We start from the raw sequence: 21,854 nt of genomic DNA, 5'->3' as shown, positions 1-21,854 counted from the left end.
ATCAGTATCTTCATTTATACCCGCTGGCACTGACATTTTATGTTCCCCTGCATCCTCTGGTCCTTGTGAAAGGATATTTTTCCAAGGCTGGACAGGTTTTGTCCAAGAAGAGGAATTGTCTAAACCCCAACACACTTCAAAAAAATTCATTTTCTCAATAAAAATCTATTGCAATCCTTCCTTCATCCACCCCAAACTGTGGTGTTTACAGCAGTTTACTTTATTACACTCCCTCGAGTCCCTCCACCATAAGCACTGCACTCAACACAGTCCCTTTTGTTGTTCATACTGTCACTATCCAAATTTTTTTTTTGAATAAATTAATTAACTGTGTGTGTGGCAGTTGTCTCTGTACAAGTAAATGCAGACAGAGAAAGATACACGTTTTATTTCATACCCAGGCAATGGACAAATGTCTGCACAGATCTCTTTATTATTGCAAATGAAAGGTTACAGAGAAATTAACAGTGAGAAGAAGATAAATAAATAAAACAGAGCGGGAGGGGGGCGGGTCATTGGTTCAGAATGAATTAATTTGCCTGCTATTTCTTTGCACAGTAGCTAGGTGTCACTAGTGAGCAATGCTGAATGAAGCTTCGAGTAATGAACCTTTGGGTGAAGCAATGGGCTGCGAGGTCTCAGTGGTTCAGGAAGCCTCATTTTGCCATCACTAGGGAGGGTAGACACAGAAGGCCAGCAAGAGACTGGGCCTTTCTCAATCTGTGTTCTTGTCTGTACTTGTGTCCTTGTGTTCTTGTGAAACGTCATCTTTTGTGGCCCAAGTACTGTCCCAATACACAAGTTTGCATTTTGGCAAGAACAGTTAAAAATCCCGGATGTGTTCTTGACACGCCCATTTTACCGAGGATGCATCGGCTGGTAACTTGTGTGAACTTGACGGCAGAAATATCCCAGCATTCAATTCGGCATTCGAGGAAGGAGAGGCAGGTCAATACAGAATTTCGTTTTTCTACAATTACGTACACTATTTCATCACTAAATTCACTTCTGAGAACATTTGATGCGAGAAATCAACTGTGTAGATTTCAAATATTGGCATTTTACGAAAATGTATGGCTAATCGAAAATGTGCTCAAACGTTTTCGGAAGTGAGAATCTCCATAAGCGCCTGCGGGTGTAACGTTAGCTATCGAGCCAACCGGCCAGTTTGCTCACAGACTCGTTTTTCCCCACAGTCAAGAGACCATTGCAGCCTGGCTGTTATCGTCAACAATTCTCGTTATGTTTGGGTACTGCAGACGGTGTCTGTGCGGGGGAATTATTGCGCAATACCAGCAAGAACACATCGGCTCAAACTGTCAGCAGCGTTCTGTGTGCTCGTCACCTTGTGAGTTCATTCTTCCAAGAACAACTAGCAAGAGCGTTCTCCCCAAGAACACAAGTCCGTTCTTTGCATTCTTGGTTTTGAGAAACACCCACTGTCTTGCTGCTTGGCTGATGGTATAAGCGGCCAGGGAAGCTCAGCTTGGAGGACAAACTAGGGAAGACAAAAGACACAGCAAGCACAAGAAACGACGAGACTAGACGAGGAGATTTAAGTTAGCTCTGACTAGAAATTACTAGACTATCAAACAAACAATGTAGCACAACGTCTATACAGAAGAACAACATCTAACGAACTGGCAACACATGAGGGCAAGAGAACACATATAAAGGGAGCTAAGAACAAGAGGAACAGGTGAGCACACTCAGACAAGGAACAGGTGACCACACTCAGGTAAACGAGGACTCAAACAAGGGAGCAGAGAACATGAGGAACAGGTGACAACACTCAGACAAACGAGGACTCAACTAGACAAGAGGGTGTGGTACAGGGAAACAAGGAGGCAGGAACAGAGGAGCACATGGCCAACACAAACAAAACCATATGTTAAAGCACAACACAAACATAGAGACATGAAACAAAGACAACACAGACAAAGCTGCCAGAGCAAGACCCTGACAATATTCATAGAAGAAAATATTCTGCGGGCCATTAAAGTTTAGCGAAAATCGTCAAAAACCCTGGCGGTGGCTGGCAACTTTTTTTTAAAATGCTGGCGGGGAAAGAGTTAATAAAGAGTTGACTATTTAATGGGATGACCTAACTTTTTCACATGACCGGGGGTTATGAATCTATATCATTATATGATGAGAACAATCGTTTGAACTAAATGTCTTGAAAGGGTATAATTTTAAATGCTGTGGTGAAATTATGAATATAAGTGTTTCTTTGTTGTGACTGATGGCTTCCTGTTTCCGGTTTTCTGAGAACGATTTTATTGGTTGTTGATTGTTTTACGTCACAATAGCTGTGTCCCAATGTGAAGGCTGCATCCTCCGAAGGCCGCGGACTTCGAAGGATGCAGCCTATTCGTCCTTCAAAGGACGCACCTTGTAGCCTTCATAGGATTTCCTAATTGCACATCCAGGTGTTCCCAATTACCGCTCCATGGCGCCAAGCAACAGTGCGAGACGGAGCTGCCATCCTGATGATTAATTTGTTATAATTGAGTAAACAGCTATGGAGCCAGAATTGGCTATTGTCATTTTTATGTTTTATATTTTACTGAGGATGTTAAATAGGCTACATGAATTTTCTAAACGACATTTAGGCCACTTGTCTTTAAAGTCATTTTTTTAGGAGGAAAAAGCTCAATATAATAGAATAAGCAAAAAAAGACTTCACATATAAAAAAGAAATATAACACAAACACAAGGTTAGGTTATATAAAAATAAAACATTCATAAATTATTTTATACTGTCTTCAGTGAACTCAACGCAAATGATAATAATATTATTATTATTAGCCTACATTTAGGCTACATATTTAGAAGGCGCTTTTATCCAAAAAAGGAACAAAGAAATTCGTCAAATGTCAGTCATAATACAGGGCTAAGATTATCACAAATAAACAAGATTTTGACGCAAATGTGTGTGGGAGTGTGAGCGCGCACTGCATGGCATGGAGGCGCGGCCGCGAACACTTGCATTTTCCCATCAACAGTGGAAACAACTTAAAAAATACTCTATAATTTCTGGTCATACAGAAAAGAATAATACATCATTCGTAACTACTTTTATTTGTCCAAACTCACATAACAAGAAAACGTTGTGCTTTTGTAAAATAAAATAAAACAATCAGTCGCGCTTTCATGATCTCCGTGAACTGGAGCGCGTCTCATAAATGAACTGAAACAAAATATACCTAGCCTAAAGCTTGAAATGTTCACTTTTAAACGAACAATTAAAATGCCTCGTTATTTATTCAGACACATTTATTATCATTAGCCTATAAATCATGGTTCCAGAGACATGGCTCTTCTCATTCAGCATTGCGGGAAAAATATAATTTCCAGGTTCTAATCTGGCCTTAGAAAACCAGTAAAATCGACATTTGTCCCATAGTAATTTGTGAATATTTTATATGTTTAATAAAGGGGCAAAAAGTCTTTTTTTTTTTTTTTTTTTTTTTTTTTCAGCATTTGTGTAGCCTACAGTTCAAATTTTGGTGTTCAACTTTGGCTTTTAAAAATACAACAACCTTTCATTTTTAGTTTTTCAATTACGGGTTAAAAAAAAGAAAAACAAATGGACGCCAAAGTAGGCTACCTTATATTATTAAATATTTCAAATAATGTATTTGTAGAAAGGTTTGATAGTCAATCAAAATACTAGTAAAATCAAAGACTTTAATCTAAAAAAACTATCACTAAACTATTTTTAGTTTAATAGTCTGTGTAAATTTGCATCCATTAGTTTTTCATTTTTTAATCCGTAATTGAAAAACGAAAAATGAACGGTTTTAAAAGGCATAGTTGAACACCAACATTTGAATTTGAACTGTAGGCTACACACCAAATGCCGCACCAAAAATGCTGTCGTCACCGGCGCGCAATGAATTATGGGGTAGGATCAGGGTAGGATAGGCCGCTAAGTGTCCATTTATGTATCCTTCCTTTCACGGGGAAACAAAGGCTGCATTTGGCGTCGCTTTTGAATCAGGGTAGCCTTCGTCGCGCCGCGATGACGCAACCGGCCTTCGAATACGGCCTTCAAAGGATGCGGAATTGAATTGGGACAGCCTTCATCGCGCCGCGGTGACGCAATCGGCCTTCAAATGCGTCCTTCGAAGATGCAGCCTTTGAATTGGGACAGCCTTCGTCGCGCCGCTGTGACGCAATCGGCCTTCAAATGCGGCCTTCGGAGGACGCAGCCTTCACATTGGGACACAGCTTTCGACTACGCTAGGACTTGCGATAATATCAAACATGTTTGATATGAAAGACTAGAGAAAGACTGGCATAAATCGGGTCGCCGACTGCAGATTATCACCTCACAATTAACGATCGAGACGACGGGAGCGCGCCGAGACTCCAGTAAGATTCCTAAAGACTGCCGGTCTTTAGTCTGGGACTGTGAAAATCCTTTGGTGTACGCCCGGCATAAGAAGTACGGAGCCCCGCACAATAAGAGAGCTACAAATGCAGTAACTCCAGTGTGATGCTGTCACTCACAGCTATGGTGTTGGGTTTGACGAGCTCTTTAGAGCGCATGTGCAGCGCCTCCCGCTGTTCAGCCGCTGCTATGACACTTCTGCTGTGACGATTCACTCCGTTCACACTGTCCATGGTTGCGGTTGGGTTGCGGAGAGTTTGGGTTGCGAGAGTTGTGAGATTATGGTTTTCTAACACCTACTCCCGTGTAATGGAAATCATTATGAACATCAGCTATGCTAATTATTTCCCATCTGCCTTTCTGCTGTTATCTCGGGACGCTTGTCCCGAGAAAAATGGCGTTCGTAGGCTCCAGTTTTGTATCCTGCCTCTCACGGGGATTTCGGATGCCCCAACGCCTGTGATGAGAAGACCAACGCCTGTGAAGAGACGACTCAACGCCTGCGAAGAGACGACTCAACGCCGGCGATATGTTATCCCCTTAATATTACATGATTAACTAAATGTATTTTTTCCAGGTACTTTCTGATATGCACTTACTGTAAAGCTTCTTTGAAACCCTATGATTGTTAGCCAGAGGAGAACTGGCCCCTGACTAGCCTGGGTTCTCCCAAGGTTTTTTTCTCCATCCAATCTGATGGAGTTTTGGTTCCTTGCCACTGTCGCCTTGCTTTTGGCTTGCTTAGTTGGGGATATTTAATATTCAACAATATTATTGAACTGTGTTGTACTACTTTCATGTTATCACTGTGAAGCTGCTTTGATGCAATCTGTATTGTGAAAAGCGCTATACAAATAAATGTGACTTGACTTGACTTGTCCTGCATGCGCTGCCAATCAGATTTGGACAAAACTAGGTCTGCTTCGTGTTTCTCCATCTCCCAACTCACAACTGTATGCATTAGACAACAAATTTCCAAGTTATTATAAAAGCCATTCCTGATAAGCTGGAGTCGATGGTTGCGGTCAACACCTCTCATATTGCCGGATTGAGAGAAAAGCTTAACGCCGTGTGTGATGACGTGAATGAGGTGAAGACCAAAGTTTCCCAAGTCGAGTGATCACTGTTGAAAGAGAACAATCGGATCGGCGCATTGGAGTCACGCATCACTGAATTGGAGCGGTATTCCAGACGTTGGAATTTGAAATTACACTGCCTGTCAGATAATATCGATGAAAAAAATGTAAGGAGAGAAGTGGTTGGCATTTGTCAGAAATTACTGCCAGAGCACGCTGACCATCTTCCGGATGTGATCGACACAGTGCATCGTGTTGGTGTGAAGAAAATTCTGCCCGCGGTGTAATCATCCAGTTCTCTTCGCGTATACACAGAGCAGCAGTACGGGCGGCAGCCAAAAACTCCGCTTATCTACGGGAAAATGGTCTGCGTTTTAGAGAGGATCTTTGCAAGGCCGACAGAGATGGTAGAATGAAGTTGTGGCCGTTAGTCGACGAGGCACGGAAAGCAGGAAAGGTTGCCTACTTTGTAGCTGGTCGGGCCTTCGTGGAGAAAAAAGAGATCTTTCCGCCAAGCTGAGTTCTCTCAACTTTGAGATAAGGTGTTCTGTTTACATGCTTGTTAAAAAATAAATTAATTTGTTTTTCATCGCCACTTGTTTTTTTTCCTAGCTATTGTTCATATTTTGTCCGGTTATACCTACGAAACTACAGTTGATGTGGCACTTTTTGTTCTCATCAAAATATTGTTCAAGTGAATTCAATTTTTATTTTGATGTCTTTAACTTTAATTTCACTCAATGCAAAGAATCGAAATAGCCTTACCTTGTGTCAAATAGTAAACTGAGCAACAGGAGAACTGGATATTAATTAAAAAAACGCTTGCACGCTCTTGCCGTATCTACGGACTGACCGCTTGTTCTTTAGGAGTGGGTAGATGTTTCTCCCTGCCTTCTCGGCTGTTTCGATGACTTGATTGGCGTATTTCTGGAACTGGGTTTCCTCCTCAACAATGAGAGCGGTGTTCTTTGCCACAAAGTCTTTCAGTTCTTTTTTCGCACGACGATTTGTGGTCTAATAACGTAAGACACGAACATGGAGGCCTTTCACTCTGTCGGTCTGGTATACTGCTTGGTTTCTGCTTTCTCAATGGCCTCCTTTCGTATCTGGGCCTGGTATTTCTCTTCTTCTATGTCGAGACGTTTCTTCTCCTCTTCTTCGATCGCCTTCAGCTTGCTGTGGACGCCAGCAGCGTAGGCGCCGGTGCCGTACTTTTGCAATCAGGCGTAGACAACGTAAACCATCCCGTGAGTTTCTTCTCTAAGAAATGTAATTCTGCCAAGCGAAAGTACTCCACTATCAAGCAAGAGACTTAGGCTTTAGTCCTGGCTATTCAACACTTCGAAAGTGTATTTAGGTTCTACGGTACATCCAGTTAAGGTCTATACTGACCATGACCCACTCACATTCCTCAGTCGCATGTACAATTCAAATCGTAGGTTAAAAAAAAAATTACTTGGAAAATAACAAAAACGTTTTGTTTATTGTGAAAATGAACTTGCATGTGTCCTTATTTACTGAATATGGTCTATACATTTAGGTTATAGTTAATAATAATAAAACAAAACTATATGTATATATATATATATAGATTGTTTTGGGATTTATTTTAATTTATTGGGCTTGCTAACCTAATGTAAGTCTGTAGCAATACTAGGTATTGCGTCGCGCATAGTTGCGATTTGCCTGTGACTTAACCAATATACGCCAAAATAATACATTCCTGTGTAATTCTAACTTCTTTTCGCATGCAGATACGCCTTGAACGAGGTAGTGATTATTTGTAGCTGGAACTCTATTGTCTGGGTTGGCTCAAACATTGAGCTGAAACACAGAATTCGTGAGTAAAAATGAGTGTTCTCATGTTCCAGGTATGGCGACAGGTCACCATTTCGGGGTTGGGGTATTACGTCCCACAGCTCTGGTGTTTGTTCCTATACATGTGTTTGAGCGCAATGTCTCTTCCCCAATTACAGATGAGCCACACCTGAGCGAAGCCTACTTGCGCTATAAAAGGCTCCTGGGACCACACCTGAGCGCGCACACAGAGCCTGAGAACAGAGTCGATGCACAGCCGTGCTTTCTGTCTTTTGAGTGACTACCGTCCAGCCGTCCACCCGGCAGTAGAAAGCGTTCCGCCTTTGTATTTTTTTTTGTTAACCTACCTATTATTTGATAACCATTCTGTTAAATAAACATACCCCTACTTTTGATACGAGCTGATCTGTGTGCGTCTCTCCTTTGTTAAGGGTGGTGTCCGTCTGCTCGTAACATAGTGGAGGCTCGTCCGAGATCAATAGTTTAAGTCGGATTTTAGTGTTTAGTATTAATTGCGGAACTTTTGAACGCTACAACATTTTGGTGAGTATTCTGGTGGGCAATTTTGATTGTCTGTTCCTTTGTTTAGTCGACTGTTTATTTTATTTTGGTGGATATCTCAGGAGGGGGCACGTGGGACGCCTCGAGCTACTAGCCACTGAAGATTGCGTAGGTATTTAGGATTTTTTTGGGGGGTTTTATGTGTAGTTAGTTAGAGAAGTTGGACAACATTTTGCATTACAACATTATTTCAGAATACCTTTTAGTTTAGTTGTATAGCTTGTGATATATTGTGGCATATCGCCTATTTAGTGAGCGCTGGTACTCTGTATGTACTAGCGTATTGGTTAAATTTGTGGGTGGACATTAAAATTCGTGGTCGTTTGTAGCCTATATTGTGCTTTTCGTTTGACCACTTTAGATATTCGCTACTTTGTACATACCCCTACTTTTGATACGACCTGATCTGTGTGCGTCTCTCCTTTATGTTAAGGGTGGTGTCCGTCTGCCCGTAACACCAAGTTATTAAAAAAAGCTTTGATTATTATACATTATTTTCAGATATTTTGTTGTGCAGTATTTTTTTTGTTAATTTTTTTTATTGAAGGAAAAGGAAAACAATACAACAATAACACAATACAGAATTTCCATTCACAGATACAATTTATCCTTTCCCCCCTTTTTTGTTTTTTTTCCACCCACTTTTTTCGAGTCGTCTCTTCACAGGCGTCGAGTCGTCTCTTCACAGGCGTCGAGTCGTCTCATCGCAGGTGTTGGGGCATCTGAAGTCTCCGTGAGAGTCTGGATACAAACTTGAGCTGACGAACGCTATTTACCTCGGGACTAGCGTCCCGAGATAACAGCAGAAAAGCAGATGGGAAATAATTAGCGTAGCTGCTGTTCATAATATTAATGCATTCGATCTGATTCAACAATAGAAGGTAAGCATTATGTGAATGCTTGGCTAAAGAGATGCGTCTTTAATCTAGTTTTGAACTGGGAGAGCGAGTCTGAGCCACGAACAGTATCAGGAAGGCTATTCCAGAGTTTAGGAGCTAAATGCGAGAATGCCCTCCCTCCTTTAGTGGACTTAGATATCCTAGGAATGACCAGAAGCCTCGAATTTAGTGATCTTAACGAACGCGATGGATTGTAGGGCTATAGAAGGTCCATTAAATACACAGGAGCTAAACCATTTAGGGCTTTATAGGTCAGTAGTAGTACTTTGTAATTGATACGGAACTTAATAGGTAACCAGTGCAGAGATGATAAAATCGGTGTTATATGATCATATTTTCTTGACCTAGTAAGAACTCTAGCGGCTGCATTTTGCACTAACTGTAGCTTGTTTATTGAGGATGCAGGACAACCAGCTAATAAGGCATTACAGTAATCTAGTCTCGAGGTCATGAATGCATGAACTAACTTTTCTGCATCAGAAACAGATAGCATGTTACGTAATTTAGCAATGTTTCTAAGATGGAAAAAGGCTGTTCTTGTAACATATGAAATATGATTTTCGAAAGACAAGTTGCGGTCTAGTATAACACCCAGGTCTTTTACTGTAGTCGATAAGGTAACAGGACATCCTTCTAAATTAAAGTTGTATTGTAAGAGATTTTGTGGGTAGTTTTTTGGACCAATAAGTAATACCTCCGTTTTATCTGGATTTAATAGCAGGAAATTACACGTCATCCAGCAATTTATATCTTTAAGACATTCTGTCAATTTTGATGAGTTAGTGTTTTCATCTGGTCGTGATGAAATATATAATTGAGTGTCATCAGCATAGCAGTGGAAATTAATTCCATGTTTTCTTATAATATTACCAAGTGGCAGCATATATATTGAGAATAGCAGAGGGCCTAACACCGATCGAGACTCATTTAGACCGAAATACTCATTTGGTTTAAGCCAGGTTTCAGTAAGGCAAAGTACATCGAAGCTATTATCTGTGACCATTTCATTTACAATAACCGCCTTAGGTGTGAGCGATCTAATGTTTAGAAGACCTAGTTTTAGAAATTGTTTTTGTTCACTGATATTTAGATTTTCTGGTTTAATTACAATAAGATTTTTCCTAGATCCTACACTAGATTTATTGTTTGGCCTCACTAGACGAGGAATAGACACAGTTTCTATATAATGTTCTACACTACTTATATCAATTAAGTTGGGACAGCAAAGACTGTGAATTGGACTTTGACTTACTAGTCAGATGGTGTGCAACGTCTTGGAGATGTTGTCCGACAGAACAGCCGCTCCGATTCTGCTGGGGTGCAGGCCATCAGCACGGTAGAGCCTAGGTCGCTCCCAGAACAGATTCCAATTATTTACAAAGAGCAGTTTCTGTTCATTACACAATGACATTATCCATTCATTTAGTGCAAATAATCTACTGAACCTTTCCTGTCCTTGTCGGTACGTGGGAAGCGGTCCAGACACGATGATCGTTGCCTCAGGCGCTGTGCTGCGTACCGCCTCGATCAGGCTCCTGTAGTCCTTCTTCAGAACCTCCGTCTGCCGCAGCCTAATGTCGTTCGTTCCCGCATGGAGGACAACGGCTCCGACGCGCTCGTCACCGTTCAGGATCTCGGGAACCTGTGCGGCGACATCAAGAACACGAGCACCAGGAAAGCAGTGAGTGCGCACCTTACCCTTACCTGAGGTAGCGCGGACATGACGGACCATGGAAGTGCCGATGATCACGGCGTCGTCGCGTTCCGACTCGCGAAGAGGGGAGAAGCGGTTCCGAGTGGAGATCTCGAAGACCGGGAGGGGCGGAGAGGTTCTTGCTCTGGTCCTGGCTCGTGTCTTCCGCTGTGGGATCACCCAGGGTCCATGGTGCTGTGTCGGTGCCGGAGTGAATGAAGCCAGAGATGATCGCGTCCTCCTGGGCAGAGAAACGCACGGAGTAGAGGAAGTCGGAGTCAAAAAGTTACTAACCACTGACTTGTGAGCATCGGCGCGTGACGTTTCAAGCGCTGATCGCCGATCCCGCAGCTCGGCTTGCCTCTCCAGCAGATCACGGATCTGTTTCTCCACCGATTCCAGTTCCAATCGCACCGACATCAGCTCGAATGTGTCCTCACCTGCACTCAGAGGTAACGTTAGACACACATCCGATATGTTCGCCATTATAACAGATGAACAGTAAATTAGTAGTGATACTACCAATATCACTACTAATTTAGGACTGGAATGCTGGATATAACCTGTATCCTTTCAGTGAAACGGGTGTAAAATCAGACGCTCGATAGGCGCGAGCCCACGCGTGAAATGCTAGCGGGCTAAAGGCTAGTAGCCGAGATTCGCAAAGTTGGATCTAAGTAGCGATATCAAAGCAATCCGATTGTTTTTTATAGGGAATAGTATCGAGGATAGGTTCACACGATATAAAAATAGAAAGTGCTTGTTAATAAATGAGTGGTAAAGAAGAAAATCAAGGATTAATGAATCAATTCGACGGAGCTCTAAACACAAACAAACACCGCACGCGCATGCGCAGAGAGAACCACATATTACTGGTTAATTATGCAATACAAACAGTACAATAATAACAGGCACACATTCAATTGGGTAGTACCTTTAAATTTGTGAAATAGGAAATAAAGGGTTGCCATTTAAGGAAAAATTTGACTGTACATCCTCTCAATGTATATTTAATTTTCTCAAGTTTTAAAAAATACATGATGTCTCTGAGCCAACGGGAGATAGAAGGATATTTAGCAGACTTCCAATGTAGCAATAAGGAGCGTCTTGCTAGTAAGGATGTGAAAGCTATGATGTCCTTTTGTGTACGGTTAAGTGCCATTGAGGGGTCAGGAATCCCAAATATAGCAATCAGAGGACAAGGTTGGAGATTTACCCCAAGAACAGAGGACATAATATTAAAATAAGCCACCCAGAAATCTACCAAATCAGGACAAAAAAACAACAACATGTGGCTAAGATGACAAGGGGAGCCATGGCATTTATCACATTTGTCTTCCACTTCCGGATATATTTCAGATACACTGTAACAAATTGCTGTAGATTCTACAGCAAAATTCTACAGAAATTTATTGTTTTATCATTTTACAAGTTATTACTGTAATTCGCAATGCATTATGGGTCAAAAAGGGTATTACAGTTGTTAACAGTATATTTCCCTATCAACTGTAAATTGATTTACAGGTTAGAGGTGTTTTTACTGTAGTTCATACGTTTTACAACAATTTACTGTGACGTGGCATTATGGGATTGCGCGGGCTGAATACAGGTTTGAAAACTGGTGGACTGGAGCAGGGCAAGAAGCGCTGAAGATAAAAGGCACTATTTACAAAATGTTTGGTAAGTTAACTTAAATGTACGTCCATAAATATTACAATCTAATGTATTACTTAATGCTGTTTGAGCGATTCATATTTTGAACAGAATTCATCATGTCAGATATGCAATTAATTTTATCGACTTGTTAACAACTGCGTGTTATCAGGACATTTAGTGTGATGTAAAAGTGTTTGATTCCAATATTAACGTTACGTTTATTTAGTAAAGGAATGTGTCTTTAATTTTAAATTTCTTGTTTCAGGCGAGGCAGAATCGCGACGGGGCGCGCCATAACAGTGGTGAGACGAAGCTGAACTGTTACAAGGTAAAACCATCGTAAATGTTATGGACGAATGCTGCCGTTTGTTACAGTTTTATTCGCAATCCGCGTATATTTGCTCTCAAGAGAGTATTTTTAGAGCATTTGCAGTTTCCAAGACAAGACAAATCAACTGAAGTGTTGGTGAGAAAAAAACTAGTAACGTTAGGCCTATACGCAGTTAGCTTTCTTGACGAAAAACATTAGAATCTATGATATTATTAACATCGTTGCATGCTGCTATTTTCTCATTTATTTCACCAGTTTTGATTTATTATTGAGAGCATGTAAAACCAGAGTTTAACAAAGGCCTGCGTCATAACTAAATTTAACGCAAAGCAATTTGCTGCGAACAATGATATAGGAATGCCTATTTGCCTTTGCTCTCGAGAGAGTATTTTTTAGAGCATTTGCAGTTTGGAAGACAAGACATAATTACTGAAGTGCTGTTGAGACAAAACTACATACAGGATACGCACGTGCAGTTAGCTTTGCTGATTAAAAACATTACAATATGATTTTAACATCGTTGGATGCTGCTATTTCTCATTTATTTCACTAGTTTGGATTTCTTATTGAGAGAATGTAAAACCAGTGTTTAACAAATCCCTGCGTCATAAATAAATTCAAAAAGACTGGCAAACGATTTGAAAGTTCATTTAATTTTCTGTTAAAAGTTCCTATATTTATTGTTTTCTTAATATAACTTGAACCTAAATCTAAATGAAAAATGTATTACTGTAAATTGTGTCGACATGAGAGCAATACCATTGTAGGTTTTACTAAGCATATGAAAGGTCACAGTAATGTTCCAAACTGCTGTTTTACCTGTGGTGTACCTGACTGTTCCTGTGCATTTACAAAATTTGCAGCTTCTCATCTATATAGAGACCATACAGGTTATCATAAGTCTCGTAAAGGTTCCAGATTTGACCAAATAGACACAACACTGATTTGCCAGATTGGATTTTGTCATTTCACATGCACAACTCTGAATGACTTAATTAGGCATTTAAAATGCCATTTTGATGAGGGCAGGGAAATCGGTCTGTACTGCATTTACTGCATACTGCATTTAATTACATTTACAATTTTTTCCTTTTATATTTTTTCTTGTAGATGTCAGCAACAGCAGCTGATGTAGAAAAAAGTTCTACACTTCCAGACTCTCCGAGACTGATTGTCTTAGGTAATGTATGTTCCAAAATCTTTAAATTACTTAATACATTTTGCCTGTTGTATGTTAGCATACATTTTTATAAAGTGTTTTCTTATATTTATTATTTTTAGGTGAAATTCTCACTGCAACCCAGTGGATGCCGAGTATTGAGGGTCAAGTGTTTATGAATCCACACCCCAATTTTATGGCTGGAATTGCTGCTTTGTTTGCAACTTACTACAACTTTAATCTGGTGTACGAGCACGAGGCATCCTGCACACTTGAATTTGTTCAAAGGTAACAGTTTACTTAAATATAAATGTGTATATGTTAAAGGATTAGTTCACCCAAAAATTAAATTTCTGTCATTAATTAACTACTGACCCTCATTCATTTTCGGAACACAAATTAAGATATTTTTGATGAAATCCGAGAGGTTTCTGAACCACACATAGGCAGCAAAATCATTGCAACTTTCCAGGTCCAGAAAGGCAGTTAAGACATTGTTAAAATAGACCATATGACTACAGTGGATCAACCTTAATGTTATGAAGCCACGATAATACTTTTTGGGCGCAAAAAAACCCCAAAATAACGACTTTATTCAACAATCTCTTCTGTGTCAGTCTCTGACGCTGTTAATGTAATAAACACAGTGCAGCGCTTCCAGGTTCTACGTTAGAACAAAAAGTATTCTCATCACTTCATAACATTGAGGTTGATCCACTGGAGTTACATGGACTATTTTAATGATGTTTTTACTACCTTTCTAGGCCCTGGAAGTTGTAATGACGTTGTGGTCTATGTGTGGTTCAGAAACCTCTCTGATTTCATCAAAAACATCTTAATGTGTGTTCATGAAAATGAATGTAGGTCAGTCGTTGAGTAATTAATTACAGAAATGTCGTTTTGGGGTGAACTAACCCTTTTTAGTATTGCAGCGAATGCTTATTGTAAAGTGGTATATTTTCATTAGTCTGCACGTGATCCTAAAGCTTCTGCTTGTGTTTTTCTGACTAATTTTTGTGCAGATGTTTTGTTGGAATCAACCCATCCACTGGTACCAAGACAGTCAAAAAAAAGTGGAAAGACCTCAGAGAAGAGGAACAACAATATCAATCCTCATGTGTCTACTCTTCTCAGAAGGCTAATGGACTTTGAGTTGTTAAGCATGTAAGTTGTCAAATGTATATATAAAAAAAAAAAACTACAGGAGGAGATGTCTATACTTGCAAAAAATGTAAAAACGTACTTTAAATTAAAATGGTTTAAATGTTTTTAGAGAGAATGTTGTCAATCACCATTGTTGTTTATCACAAACATTTATACCAAAAATAATTTTAAAAAAGGCAGAAATGTGAGTTTTAACAGGAGATGTGAGTTAAAGGGTTGGTTCACCCCAAAATAAAAATACTGTCAGTAATTACTCTCCCTCATATTGTTCCAACCCTGTAAGACTTTCGTTCATCTTCGGAACACAAATTAAGATATTTTGGATTAAATCTGAGAGCTGGATCACTCCTCACACACATGATCAGCGTTGGCCAATAGTGAGCCTACGTGTGACGTACAACACAAAAGCGCTGCGCTGTTACACTACGTGAAATATCACGGCCCTCAGAGAAGGAAATGAATTGTTGAATAAAGTCGTTATTTTTGTTTGTTTTTGCGCACAAAAAGTATTCTCGTCGCTTGATAAACTTAAGATTGAGCCACTGTAGTCACTTGGACTATTTTAACGATGTCTTTCATAACTTTTCTGGGCCGGCAAGTTTCGATCCCTTAAGAAGCCTATGGAGGAGTGATCCAGCTCTCAGATTTAATCAAAAATATCTTAATTTGTGTTCCAAAGATGAAGGAAAGTCTTCCGGGGTTGGAACAACATGAGGGTGAGTAATTACTGACAGAATTTTCATTTTGGGGTGAACTAACCCTTTAACCATAATGCCATTCTGTTGGTTGAGCTTAAAGGAATAGTTCACCCAAAAATGGAAATTCCGTCATCATTTACTCACCCCCATGTTGTTCCAAACCTGTATGAGATTCTTTCTTTTGCTGAACACAGAATATATTTTAGATATATTGAAGAATGTTGGTAATCAACAGATGGTAGCCATTTACTTTCAATTGTCTGGTTACCAAAATTCTTTGAAATATCATATTTTGTGTTCAACAGAAGAAAGAAACTCATACAGGTTTGGAACAAATTGAGGGTGAGTAAACACAATGATGACAGAATTTTCATTTTTGGATGAACTGTCCCTTTAACTTTTATTGAACCCAGAATCTTGCTTTTAAGTCTTACAAGTTATTTGTAGTTATTTTGTGACTGATTTTGAAAAGATTTTCTGTACTTGAAAAAGTAAAATTGTTGTTACCAGTCTTGCAGTTATTTGCTTAATATTTGAATAAATATTTTTTGACAACAGCTTTGACTTTGTGTTTGTTTTTTTAAATGTTTATTTTAATGCATTTACATCAATATAATAAAGTACAGTTTACTGTTAAAATGATTCTTTTCAGCTTTTTAAATGTTAAACTATTACAGCATCTTCTTGAATTTTGTGGGTATTTACAGGATTTTATTGGCAACTTTATTGCCAGGTTAATACTGTACTTTAGTGAAATTACAAAAAATTGCTGTAAAATATATTTACAGGATTTTATTGGCAACTTTATTGCCAGGTAAATACTGTACTTTAGTGAAATTACAAAATATTGCTGTAAAATAAAATACAAGTTTAATTCAATGTTACTGTAAAAAAAACGTCTCGGTTACGGATGTAACCCTCGTTCCCTGAGTAGGGAACGGAGACGTTCCGTCGGATGACGACGAATGGGGTTTCGCTTAGAAAGCCAATCGACTTCGAGTACTTCAAAACGAGCCAATGGCAAAGAAATGCCATGGGTCTGCGGAATTTGCATAGCGTAGCACCGCCCCACCTCGTGGGTATTTAAGGAGCACGCTGGCAGCAAACCGGCATGTTTTCTTCGCTGAGGAGCCAAGACTGAGGTCAGGCGATCCTCGCGGTACAGCGGAAGTGGCAGACAGACGGAACGTCTCCGTTCCCTACTCAGGGAACGAGGGTTACATCCGTAACCGAGACGTTCCCTTTCGTTGTCACTCCGAGTTCCGTCGGATGACGACGAATGGGGATACCAGTCTAATCACGCCACTTCTCAGCTGTCTTCCAGTGCCCTGCGTAATCTGAGATCCCTGTCGTGAGACTAGCACGGACGAAGGACTCCTATTATCACAGGAATTTTAACCAAGGTACACTGGGGAGCATATCCCAGAATTAAAGGGAAGTATGCAATTATTGCCAACCCAGAGGGGGGGACTTAGGAATACACATATGACCCGAGGGATGCATATGGGGAATCTCTAGGGTGTCCAGCCGCAGGTGGAATATTTCAACCCCAGGGGTGGCAAGGTGGCTTGCCGAGGGAAAGACACATGCTCAAAGAGGCTTACAGTGGAAATACACATGTGGGGGTCGCTCAGAGGAGGGACCATGCACACGGGGAGGCACCTAGCCGACGCGCAGGCAATAGACACTGGCGCCAGCATCAGAAGTGCTGGAGGAACTCAGGGCTTTCGGGGAAGCTCACCTGAGCAAATATATCGCACGTATCCAGTCCGTGGAGTGGAGTGGCGAGCAAGCGAAGACACCTTAACGGAACCCATGTTAGCTTGAAAAAGTCAGTACACGGGAGGAGACTGGCTCCACTCGGAGATTGTAAAATCTGGCGAAAGTGTTAGGTGTCGCCCAGCCTGCAGCTCTGCAGATGTCTGTTAGCGAGGCGCCATGCGCTAAAGCCCAAGAGGATGCCACACTCCGGGTGGAGTGGGCTGTCACACCAAGGGGGCACGGTCGACCTTGCTGCTGGTATGCCAAGGCAATGGCGTCCACTATCCAGTGAGACAACCTTTGCTTGGAGAGAGCCTTTCCCTTCAGCTTCCCACCATGACAGACAAAGAGCTGGTCTGAGGTCCTGAAACACTGCGTTCTGTCTACATAGATGCGGAGAGCACGTACTGGACAGAGCAGTGCCAAGGCTGGGTCTGCCTCCTCCGGGGGCAGCGCTTGCAGGTTCACCACCTGGTCCCGAAAGGGAGTGGTAGGAACCTTGGGCACATATCCAAGCCGGGGTCTCAGGATCACGTGAGAATAGCCCGGCCCGAATTCTAGGCACGCTTCGTCAACGGAGAATGCGTGCAGGTCCCCCACCCTCTTAACGGAGGCCAATGCAGTCAGAAGCGCTGTCTTCATAGATAGGAAGTTTAGCTCGACTGACTGCAAAGGCTCAAAGGGAGCACTGCGCAGGGCAGTTAGGACCACTGCGAGGACCCAAGAGGGTACGAGAGGAGGACGAGGAGGATTCAGTCTCCTCGCTCCTCTCAGGAACCTGATGATCAGGTCATGTTTCCCCAAAGACTTACCTTCTATAAGGTCATGCTGTGCGGCAATAGCGGCTACATAGACCTTAAAGTCCCACTCCGATCATATTTTTTAGCTATTTTTAAACATTCCCAGTGGTCTTTAAATTATGATTATGCCATTTTTAGCCAAAATCACAAAACCTGTGCCGTTTTCTGGGACTTCGCTTCAGCAGAGCGGCAGTAGCTCATTAGAAATTCGCCTCTGCGTTGTGGGCGGAGCCGTTGGCACGGAGGCACGGGGACGACCCTCCCCCTCCCCGTTGCTGAGAGCTCTGTCTCTCCCGCTAGCTTACATCCCCAACCTGTCAATACCGGTGCAACAAAAATGGAGAACAATATTGGAGCTATCCAGCCGTACAGTTTTGAGCCAGATGCCAGCTCGGACGAGGAACAAGAGGACGTACATAGATCTAGTCGTCTACAAGTGGATGTATCAGAATGGTAACGTTATTGTTTTTGTAATCTCTTGAATTGACTATTTCAGGCCAATAACTCCTAATAACATGTTAGTAAATAAATATGTTTGTGGACATGCTCCAAACATTTAGTCAGATTAACCTTTTTGAAGTTTTCATAGCTATCACACAAAGAATAAATCATAGTGCTGCAGAATCAAGTTTAAATTTAAGTTTACTTATAGAGCACAGTATGAGCTTGTGGCCCCGCCCAGTGGAGTTACTACGTCACAACTCCAGTCTATTTCAAACGGCATTTTTGCGTCTGCTACTGATTCACAGCCATTTGAATGTAGAAATACTCAGAAATACAACTTTGAGCCTATTTTTCTAAAGATATGTCCTCTAACATAAGAAAAATGCCACAAGAACATGTTAACACCTAGAAAAACATTATTTTCATCGGAGTGGGTCTTTAAGGGTGGAGGGAGACAGCCTTCGCTCCAACCCTTCTTGAAGAAAGGAAAGCACAACACTGATCGAACAACTCCGGGGCTCTTCTCGGCGAGAAGAGCACCAGCTGACGAAGAGGTTCCACTTCAACGCGTAGAGGTGTCTCGTGGACGACGCTCTAGCGGAAGTGATGGTAGCCGCCACCGCTGGTGGCAGGGTACTCAAACCTGCCTCGTCCCGTCCAGGAGCCACACGTAGAGGTTCCAAAGATCGGGACGAGGGTGCCATAGGGTGCCCCGTCCCTGAGAAAGGAGGTCCTTCCTCAGAGGAATCGGCCAAGGAGGTGCTGTCGCGAGGAGTACAAGTTCGGAGAACCAGGTCCGGGTGGGCCAGTACGGCGCGACCAGAGTGACCTGCTCCTCGTCCTCCCTGACCTTGCGCAGGAGTTGCGCAAGAAGGCTCACTGGGGGAAACGCATATTTGCGGCCCCGCGGCCAGCTGTGCGCCAGAGCATCCGTGCCGAGCGTGCCCTCGGTCAGGGAATAATACTGGGCGCAATGGGTCGAGTCGTGAGAGGATCTATCTGTGCGTCCCCGAACTGGTCCCAAATCAGCTGAACCGTCTGGGGATGGAGTCGCCAATCTCCGGGGAGGGGCTGAAGCCGTGACAGCTCGTCGGCTGCACAGTTCAGGGCTCCAGGGATGTAAATGGCTCGAAGCGACCTCAGATGCTTCTGACTCCATAAGAGGAGGTGGCGGGCGAGTTGCGACATACGGCGGGAGCGCAGACCACCTTGACGGTTGATGTACGCTACAGTGGCGGTATTGTCTGTTCGGACTAGTACGTGTTGATTCTTGAGCACGGCCCGGAAGCGGCGCAGAGCAAGACGTACAGCCTGCAACTCGAGGCAATTGATGTGCCATAAGCGGTGGGGTCCTGTCCAGGAGCCCGCGGCAGCACGTCCATTGCACATGGCACCCCAGCCCGTGGTGGAGGCATCTGTCGTTACAACAACATGCCGGGAAGCTCGTTCCAGAGGCACTCCTGCCCGTAGAAAGCTGAGGTTCCCCCACGGGGTGAAGGTCTGACGGCAGGTCGGAGTAACTGGTACTCGGAGCGTGCCGTGTTGCCATGCCCACCTCGGGACTCGGTCGCGAAGCCAAAGCTGAAGCGGTCTCATATGAAGCAATCCGAGCGGCGTTGCCGCGGCTGCAGATGCCATATGCCCCAGGAGCCTCTGAAAAAGTTTCAGTGGAACCGCACTCTTGCCCTCGAACTGTCTCAGGCAAGTCAGCAGTGACTGCGCGCGCTCGCTCGTAAGCTGCGCGGACATGGCGACCGAGTCGATCTCCATACCGAGAAAAGAGATCCTCTGCACGGGGCAAAGTTTGCTCTTCTCCCAGTTGACCCGAAGGCCCAAACGGGCTACATGGCGGAGTACCAAATCCCTGTGTTTGCAAAGCTGATCTCGAGAGTGAGCTAGAATCAGCCAGTCGTCGAGATAGTTCAGAATGCGAACCCCGTGTTCCCGGAGGGGAACAAGGGCTGCCTCGACGACCTTCGTGAAGACGCGAGGGGACAGGGCTAGCCCGAATGGGAGAACTGCGTACTGATATGCCTGTCCCTCGAAAGCAAACCGTAGGAACGGTCCGTGTCGAGGGAGAATGGAGACATGAAAGTAGGCGTCCTTCAGGTCGATCGCTGCAAACCAATCCTGGTGCCGCACACATTCGAAAACGCGTTTGGCGGTGAGCATCTTGAACGGCAGCCTGTGAAGGGAGCGGTTCAATACGCGCAGGTCCAGGATTGGCCGTAACCCACCGGTTTTCTTCGGGACAATGAAGTAGGGGCTGTAAAACCCGGACCTCATTTCGGCTGGAGGGACAGTCTCGATCGCACCCTTCGCCAGCAGGGTAGCAACCTCCGCTCTCATGATAGGGGCATTGCCACCGACCATAGTGGAGCGGACTCCCCTGAAGCGGGGAGGAGACCGCGCGAACTGAATCGCGTAGCCGAGCCTGATCGTTCGTGCGACCCAGCGGGACAGGTTGGGAAGCTCTAACCAGGCTCCCAAGGACTGAACCAGCGGGGTCATGCGAACCACAGACTTCCCGTCGGTGGGGCAGCGAGGCGGTATGACTGACCCAGACGTGGACGGCATAGCGGCCCGATGTGGGGGTGCAGTCATGAACCGCGCCCTGACAGAGGAGACCAGGGAAGGACGAACGTTCCACGGGGGTCTGCTCTGCCAGGGGTCTGGCGACAGAGGGGGATGAGAGTGGTACGGTCCGGGGACGGCGCGCACTGTCATCCGGCTCTGGGACAGAGGAGGACGAGGGGTGCACGGCCCGGGGGCGGCGTACCGTGTCGTCCAAGAACTCTGTGTGCTCAGGGATGAACGTGTTATTTCTTTCTTTAACCACATTAGGGTGCTGCCCACCCGTGGGTGAGCAGCGGGGAGTGGAGAACAAAAGATTCTCCCCCGGCCCTCCACCGGGGGAAGGAGTGGTCCTGCTACCACCTCCTGAGAAAAACACGTCATCCCTGAGCAGCCCGTCTCAGGAGCGCCGCTTGGCCCGGCGTTTAGCGGGGGGCGGGGCTGGAGAGGGCTGGGGCGCCTTCTTGCGACTTCCTCCGCGACCGGGCCCGGGTGGAGGCTGCTGCTTGGGCCGGGCGGGAGGGGCGGGAGTCGCAGGAGGGCGCCCTCGGCGGCGAACAGACTGAGTACTCTGCCCGGTCGGCTGGGTGGAGGCAGCAGCGGGCCGTCGGGGCAGAATATGCTTAATAGCCTCAGTCTGTTTCTGCGCAGTCGAGAACTGTTGGGCAAAGTCCTCGACTGCACCGCCGAAAAGGCCATCTTGCGATATGGGGGTGTCGAGCAGCCGGGACCGCTCGGCATCCTTCATATCGGCAAGATTAAGCCATAGATGTCTCTCCTGGACCACGGCTGTGGACATCACCAAACCCAGGGAGCGTGCG

The 21,854-nt window shown here is 43.8% G+C and overlaps 1 pseudogene; it reads right to left on the bottom strand.

Annotated features, from left to right (window-relative positions):
• Positions 1 to 21,854, bottom strand: part of LOC130102014 (cilia- and flagella- associated protein 210-like) — a 44,144-nt pseudogene that overhangs the window by 5,716 nt on the left and 16,574 nt on the right.

This window comes from Rhinichthys klamathensis, unplaced genomic scaffold (genome assembly GCF_029890125.1).
Source record: "Rhinichthys klamathensis goyatoka isolate OS25496 unplaced genomic scaffold, OSU_Roscu_1.1 h1tg000264l_1, whole genome shotgun sequence".
Lineage (NCBI taxonomy): Eukaryota > Metazoa > Chordata > Actinopteri > Cypriniformes > Leuciscidae > Rhinichthys > Rhinichthys klamathensis.
Note: the sequence above shows the minus strand (reverse complement) of the source record. Positions and strands in the feature narration are given on the sequence as shown.